Here is an 8,454-nt window from a genome sequence, read left to right as displayed (position 1 = left end):
TAATCCCAGCACTTTGGGAGGCCGAGGCGGGGAGATCACCTGTGGTTAGGAGTCTGAGACCAGCCTGGCCAACATGGTGAAACCCCGTCTCTACTGAAAATACAAAAAATGAGCCAGGCATGATAGTACATGCCTGTAATCCCAGCTACTCGGGAGGCTGAGGCGGGAGAATCCCTGGAACCCGGGAGGCAGAGGTTGCAGTGAGCCGAGATCACACCATTGCACTCCAGCCTGAGTGACAAGAGTGAAACTCCATCTCAAAAAAAAAAAAGAAGTCTAGTATGTTAAGTACATAAATCAATAACAGAGGCACGTATTGTCGTCAGGTTTTCTGTATCATACATAACCGTATGTGCTATAGTTTTTACACAACTGGCAGTGAAGTAGGTTTGTTTACACCAGCATCACCACGAACACATGAGTAACGAGCAATGTGTTGTGCTGTGATGTTGTGACAGCTATGATGTCCCTAGAGATAGAATGTCACTAGGAATTTCTCACCTTCGTTATAATCTTACGGATATTCTTATGTCAGATATGTGATCCATTGTTAACCAAAACATCATTATGCAGTGCATGACTGTGTGTATCTCTTCTCCTGGTTCTGCTTCTCTGGTTGAAACCTGACTGGTACAATACACAAACACCAATTGTCCCTCATGGTGTCCTTCGATGGGTCTTAGGAGATCCTACACAGAGATACCTCCCTGGGGAATTTCTGCAGGGCATCATTCCCCGATACAGGTGAGATGCTCTCTGGAAGGCCTCCTGTGACTTTACCTTAGCTCTCAACTTCTAGTGAAGCATCCAACATGGCTTTTTTCTTGTAGGCTCTCCTCAGCAATAGGGAGTCCGCTTGGATGAAGCCCTTCGTAGACGACTGAAACCCACATCCGCTTCTTCAGGGATGAGGGGAGCTCATATACCCGCTCACCAAATAACAAAGCTGCACCTTGAAGCCACCCCACCTCACCCTGTCATCAGGAGCAACTTCTGCTAACTTCTCACCACTGGGCCTCTCTAAACAATAGTCACACAGAAGTGTCTTTGTCCTCTTCAATAAGGGACATAGGTCACGTTCTTCCAAACACTTTTTTGTTCTCCATGCTGTCTCAAATTTACAAGCTCCCGTAGTCAAGCAAGCGTAGAGTCAAGGAGTAAGACTCTGTCCACCTTCAGCAAGCAGCGCCCAATCTCTCCATAGTGCCCTCTTGTTTCACCTCTCACTTGGAATCAGGGTGGGAGGGGATATACCCCAGTCATCCTTTTCGGTTTGTTTTAAGAGTCTCATTCTGTCACCCTAGCTGGAATGCAGTGGTATGATTGTAGCTCACTGTAGCCTCTATCTCCCAGTCTCCAGCAATCCTCTCTCACCTCAGCCTCCCTGGTAGCTGGGACTACAGACATGCACCACCATGCCCAGCTAACTTTTTTATTTTTTTATTTTTATTAGAGATGATGACTTGCTGTGTTCCCCAGGCCAGTCTTGAACTCCTAAGCTCAAGCAATCTTCCCGCCTTGGCCTCCCAAAGTGCTGGGGTTACAAGTGTAAGCCACCACACCAGACGCCAGCAATCTTTCAATTCACAAATTCTTTAAAATAATTTGTCTCTGCAATCATGTAATCACCGGCAGGTTCTTCCTGCCCTCTGCACAGGCAACAGCAATTCACTGAGACTACGGCACAGCAGTAAAGAAAGAGTTTGATTGACAGGAGGCTAACTCATGGAGTAGAACCAGAAGTATCACTCAAATCAGTCTCCCTGAAGGCTCGAAGTTTAGGGGTTTTAAAGGATAGTTGGTGGTCAGAGGACTAGAGAATGGGGAATATTGATTGATTGGGGTCAAATCATAGGGGTGTGAAAAATAGTCTTCAGGCACTGAGTTGCCTCTGGGTAGGGCTGCAGGACTGATTGACTCATGAGTTGCAGGTCTGGCTCGAGTCAGCTGGTCTTGAGAAATGTAACAGTCTGAAAAAAATCTCAAAAGGCCAGTCTTGGGTTCTATAATAGTAGATGTTATCTATAGGAGTAATTAGGGAAGTTACAAATCTTGTGACCTCCAGAACAACGGCTGGTTATCATTTAACTTTGCCCACATTTCAGCAGAATTCAGGCCCCTCTCATAATCCTAACCTGTGGCCTTTCATTGGTTGTACAGAGGTGGTTTAGTTTTAGGAAAGGGCTATTATCATCTTTGCTTTAAGGTTAAAGTATAAATTAAGTGCCTCCCGAAGTTAGTTTGGCCTACACTGAGGAATCACCGAAGACATCTTGTAGCTTAGAAGCAAAATGGAGTCGACTATGTCAGTTTTCTCTACAGTCATAATTTTGCAAAGGTGACTTCATTAAGTCTCTATCTTTTCCTGATATAGTCTGTTGGTAATTGTCCTTAGACCAGTTTTGGAAAGTCCTGTAGGGTATGCTAAGAACTCTCTTTGGAATATAGGATTTCTTAACACCTATTGTTCTCAGCTTTAGATTTTAGCCAAAATTCTGAGTCAACCAAAAAATAATCTCTTTCTAATATTTTGTTATACTCATCACTGAGTAGCTTTTTGCACCCTCAAAAAAATCAATTAATCATAGGTGAGCTTCTGTGATGATTAATTTTATGTGTCAGCTTAACAGGGCCATGAAATATCCAGATACCTGGTTAAGTATTACTTCTGAGTGTGTCTGTTCAGATGTTTCCACTAGAGATTAGTATTTACATTAGCGGACTGACTAGAGCAGATGCCCTACGTGGTTGAGCATCATCCAATTCAGTGAAAGTCTGAACAGAACAAAAAGACAAGGGAAGGGACAGTTCTCTCTCTTTCTCTCTCTCTCTCTCTCTCTCTCTTTCGCCCCCCGTCTCTCTCTCTCTGCTGACTGTTTGAGGTGGGATACCACTCTTCTTCTGCCCTCGGACTGTGACTTACATCATCAGCACTCCTGGTTCTCGGGTCTTCAAACTTGACTGGAACTTATACCATCAGACCTCTAGTTCTCAGGCATTTGGACTTAGACTAGAACTCACACCATCAGTTCTCCTGGTTCTCAGAATTTGGAGCTTGGACTGGACTACATCACCAGCTTTCCTGAGTCTCCAGCTTGCAGATACCAGACTGTGGGACTTCTCAGCTTCCAAAATCATATGAGCCAATTCCTCATGATGAATCTCTTTCTATATCCTATTGATTCTGTCTCTCTGGAGAACCCTGATTCATATAGATTTTGGTATGGAGGACTAAGCTCTGATTTTTTATCTTGCCCAAATTCTTACCTAAGGGGTCTAGGGAATCATGCCCTACAAACCATAAATTCTCATCAGATGGGTTTTATTTGACCCTATGTATCGTGACTTACTTTTCAATCTGACGCTGGCATAACATTACAAGACAATGAAAAAGTATTTCACCCCAAAATATATTTCCTGGCCGTACCTTGAAATTGCCCTGCAAAGTCTCTTCTGGGAAAAATCCATAGAATCCCCTTTCCCCTTTGTTTTCCTTCCTTCCTTTCCAGATCCAGGAGATAATCAACTGAGAGCAAGGCACCCTTTTAGGTCTGATAAGAAACATTTCACAACCTGCTGTCTCTCTGAAGTCTGCTATCTGAGAGATTCCTCTGCACAATAAAACTTGGTCTCCACAATCCTTTATCTTCACCTGAACACTCCTTTCTGTCGATCTCAGGTCTTTGTTGTGGGTTGAACTATGTCTCCCCAAAAAAGATATGCTGAAGCCCTAACCCTCAGTACCACAGGATGTGACCTTCTTTGGGAATCGGGTTGTTGAAGACGTAATTAAAGATGAGGTCATTGTGGAATACTGTGGGCCCCTAATCCAATATGACGGGTGTCCTTATAAGAAGACAATCATGTGAAAAAAGACACAGGGAAAATGCCATTTGAAGACAGAGGATTTGAGTGATCGGTTACAATCCAAAGAATACATGGGGCTCTTGGAAGCTGGGAGAGATGCATGGAACAGATTCTCCCCGAGAAGGAACCAACCCTGCCAACACCTTGACTTTGGGCCTCCAGAACTATCAGACAATACATTTCTGCTGGCTTTAGCCACCAGGTTTACGGTACTTTGTCAGGAAATTAATATGAGTCAGACAAACTCAAGCAATTATCAGCCAGAAAATATTTAAATTTACCTGTAGCCTGGAAGCCCTTACTTTGAGTTGTCCCACCTTCCTTATGAAACCAATGTATTTCTTAAGTGTATTTAATTGACATCTCATGCCTCCCTGAAACATATGAAACTAAGCTGTGCCCCGACCACCTTAGGCATATGTTCTCAGGACCTCCTGAGGGCTGTGTCATGGGTCATGGTCACTCATATGTAGCTCAGAATAAATCTCTTAAAATGTTTTACAGAGTTTGACTCTTTTTGTTGACAATATTTTGGCGCCCAAATACATGAGACCTCAGAGAAGACTCAGGACGCTGAAAGACTAGCTCGAATCCAGAGCTAAGGTCCCAGCAGGGGCCCATCGAAGTCCCACTGAGTTCAAGTTTCTCTCCTGGTGGAACTGGTAAGTCCCCCCGAGCCCCAGACCTCCCTTTGGTTGACGGTCCTTGATTTATTCTGAGCTGGTTTTCTCCTAGGAAATTGTTGTTTAAGATCCCAATTCTACTTCAGAGATGCATTCTAAAGGGAGTTCTCTATTGCTTTTTCTCCTAAAATTTATCGTGATTCAGTTTGTCTGTGTGCATTTGCGTGAGGAACTGAACTGTTGCTTTCATAGCTAAATGAGACTGAGTTTTTTAGCTCTGAAGAGAAAGGGCATTTGCTCCTCCCAGCTGAAAGGTGCCCCTGGGTGACCAGCGGCCTCACAGGAGTGTCTGGGGGGTTGAGCCCTCGCCACGTGCAGCAGCCCTGGAGGGAAATCCCCAAAAAGAATTAATTCTAAAATTGTAAAATTAATTTCTGCCCACACTCTCATGCCGTTGCAACCTAGGCCTCCACAATTGGACCATTCTCTCACTACCCTCTGCCGGGAGATCCCATCTGGTGTGCTCACTGCAACACTTGTTCAATTGAAAACAGGTCACCCTATCTTGTCAACCTTTACACAGAACATCCCCACTCCTCTTTGCCTTAACTACAAGCCAACTGTTTCTTAAAAATTATCTCCTCACAACATGAGGCTACTAAGCTGCAACGAGAGTGGAAGTCGTGGAAGAGAGGAAAGTCAGCGTTTTTGTTATTGTTGTTTTCCTTGCTGACTCCAGACCATTGTTTCTTCATCATAGAAAAATGGTTCCTTTAGGCCGGGCACAGTGGCTCACGCCTGTAATCCCAGCACTTTGGGAGGCCAAGGGGCGGCGGATCACAAGGTCAGGTGTTCGAGACCAGTCTGGCCAACATAGTGAAACACTGTCTCTACTAAAAACACAAAAAATGAGCCAGGTGTGGTGGCAGGCCGCTGTAATCCCAGCTACTTGGGAGGCTGAGGCAGGAGAATTACGTGAACCCAGGAGGTGGAGCTTGCAATGAGCCAAGATCTCACCATTGCACTCAAGCCTGAGCGACAGTGCCAGACTCCATCTCAAAAAAAAAAAACAATGGTTCCTTTAATGGAGAGTGATAATGGCTGCACAACAGGGTGAACGTAATTAATGTCACTGAATTATACACTTAGAAATGGTTAAAGTGATAAACTTCATATTATGTACACTTTATCACAATAAAAACAATACCCCCAAAAAATGGCTTCTTTGAGGCACATGCCACCTGCCCACCCCATCCACTACCCTTTCTCATCACTTTCATCTTCAAACTTTTTCCTTCCCTCTCAATAATCCAAGACTTTGCCCAGAACTCAGTCCATCTTCTCTCTTCCAAGTTAGATATCACAACTGCAAAAATTAACTACAGATCAAAATGTGAAACCAAATAATAATTAAAGCCAGTTTAAGAGAGGGCAGGGCACAGTGGCTCACACCGTAATCTCAGCACTTTGGGAGGCCAAGGCGGGTGGATCACCTGAGGTCAGAAGTTTGGCCAATATGGCGAAATCCCGTGTCTACTAAAAAGACAAAAATTAGCCGAGTGTGGTGGCACGTGCCTGTAATCCCAGCTACCTGGGAGGCTGAGGCATGAGAATCGCTTGAACCCGGGAGGCAGAGGTGGTTGCAGTGAGCCGAGATCATGCCATTGCGCTCCAGCCTGCGCAACAGAGACTGTCTCAAATAAATAAATTAATTAAAAATATAAACTTATTAGAAAAAAAAATTTGGAAAAATACAAGTAAAATCCCAAGCAGGCAATTCTAGGTGGAATACCAAAATCCACAATAAGGGGAAAACAATGACAGTTTTGACTTTGTTAAAACTTAAAATGAGGAGGGGGGATTGGGGAGATATTCTTCAAAATATACCAAATTTCAGTTGGAGAGGAGGAATAAGTTCAAGAGGTCTATTGTGCAAGGAAGTAACTGTAGTTAATAACAGCTTATTCAGGCCGGGGGCCGCGGCTCACGCCTGGAATCCCAGCACTTTGGGAGGCCAAGGCAGATGGATCACTTGAGATCAGGAGTTCAAGACCAGCCTGGCCAACATGGTGAAACCCCGTCTCTACTAAAAATACAAAAATTAGCCAGGCCTGGTGGTGCACGCCTGTAATCCCAGCTACTTGGAAGGCTGAAGCAGGAGAATCGCTTGAGTCCGGGAGGCAGAAGTTGCAGTGAGCCGAGATCGCACCATTGCACTCTAGCCTGGGCAACAAAAGTGAAACTCCATCTAAAAAAAATAAAAATAAATAAAAAATTAAAACACACACACACACACAAAATGTACTGTATTCTTGAAAATTGCTAAGAAAATAGATTTTGCCTTTCTGCCCTCGGACGCCACCGAGGAAGCGTCGTTAAAGACTCTCTTCTCCCTGCCGTCATGTCTAAGTCAGAGTCTCCTAAAGCGCCTGACCGGCTGAGGAAGCTCTTCATTGGAGGGCTGAGCTTTGAAACAACCAATGGGAGCCTGAGGAGCCACTGTGAGCCTGGGGAATGCTCAGGGCTGTGTGGTAATGAGAGTCCCAAACACCAAGCGCTCCAGGGGCTTTGGGCTTGTCACCTATGCCACTGTGGAGGAGGTGGACGCAGCCATGAATGCAACGCCACACAAGGTGGATGGAAGAGTTGTGGAACCAAAGAGAGCTGTCTCAAGAGAAGATTCTCAAAGACCAGGTGCCCACTTCACTGTGAAAAAGATGTTTCTTGATGGCATGAAAGAACACACTGAAGCCTCCTGTAATCCCAGCACTTTGCGGGGCCGAGGCGGGGGATCAAGAGGTCAAGAGATCGAAACCATCCTGGCCAAAATGGTGAAATCCCATCTCTACTAAAAATACAAAAATTCCACGGGCGTGGTGGCGCACGCCTATAGTCCCAGCTACTCAGGAGGCTGAGGCAGGAGAATCGCTTGAACCCGGGAGGCAGAGGTTGCAGTGAGCCAAAATCATGCTATTTCTCTCCAGCTTGGGTGACAGAGCCAGACTCTGCCTCAAAAAAAAAAAAAAAAAAAAAAAAAAAAAAAAAAAAAAAAAAGAAAGAAAAGAAGAAGAAGACACTGAAGAACATCACCTAAGAGATTATTTTGAACAGTTTGAAAAAATTGAAGTGATTGAAATCATGACTGACTGAGGCAGTGGCAAAAAACGGGGTTTTGCCTTTTGTAACCTTTGACAACCATGACTCGGTGGATAAGACTGTCATTCAGAAATACCATACTGTGAATGACCACAACTGTGAAGTTAGGAAGGCGCTGTCAGAGCAAGAGATGGCTGGTGATTCATCTAGCCGAAGAGGTCGAAGTGGTTCTGGATACTTTGGCAGTGGTCGTGGAGGTGGTTTTGGTGGGAGTGACAACTTTGGTAGTGGAGAAAACTTCATGGTCGTGATGGCTTTGGTGGCAGCCATGGTGGTGGTGGATATGGTGGCAGTGGGGATGGCTATAATGGATTTGGTAATGATGGAAGCAATTTGGGAGGTGGTGGAAGCTACGATGATTTTGGCAATTACAACAATCAGTTTTCAAATTTTGGACCCATGAAGGGAGAAATCTTTGGAGTCAGAAGCTCTGGCCCCTGTGGTGGTGGAGGCCAATACTTGACCAAACCAAGAAACCAAGGTGCCTATGGCGGTTCTAGTAGCAACAGTAGCTATGGCAGTGGCAGAAGATTTTAATTAGGAAACAAAGCTTAGCAGGACAGGAGAGCCAGAGAAGTGACAGGAAAGCTACAGGTAACAACAGATTTGTGAACTCAGCCAAGCACGGTGGTGGCAAGGCCTAGCTGCTACAAAGAAGATATGTTTTACACAAATACTCATGTGTATGGGCAAAAAAGTTGAGGACTGTGTTCGTGACTAATTGTATAACAGGTTATTTTAGTTTCTGTTCTGTGGAAAGTATAAAAGCATTCAACCAAAGATTTTAGTGTAGACTTTTTTTTTTTTT

The 8,454-nt window shown here is 44.5% G+C and overlaps 1 pseudogene; it reads left to right on the top strand.

Annotated features, from left to right (window-relative positions):
* The first annotated feature begins 7,563 nt into the window (after window positions 1-7,563).
* Window positions 7,564-8,183, top strand: LOC105542034 (annotated as a pseudogene).
* Window positions 8,184-8,454: the final 271 nt, after the last annotated feature.

Source organism: Mandrillus leucophaeus, unplaced genomic scaffold (genome assembly GCF_000951045.1).
Source record: "Mandrillus leucophaeus isolate KB7577 unplaced genomic scaffold, Mleu.le_1.0 Scaffold249, whole genome shotgun sequence".
In the NCBI taxonomy this organism is placed as follows: Eukaryota; Metazoa; Chordata; class Mammalia; order Primates; family Cercopithecidae; genus Mandrillus; species Mandrillus leucophaeus.
The sequence above is the reverse complement of the archived record's forward strand: the minus strand, read 5'-3'. Positions and strand labels throughout refer to the sequence as shown.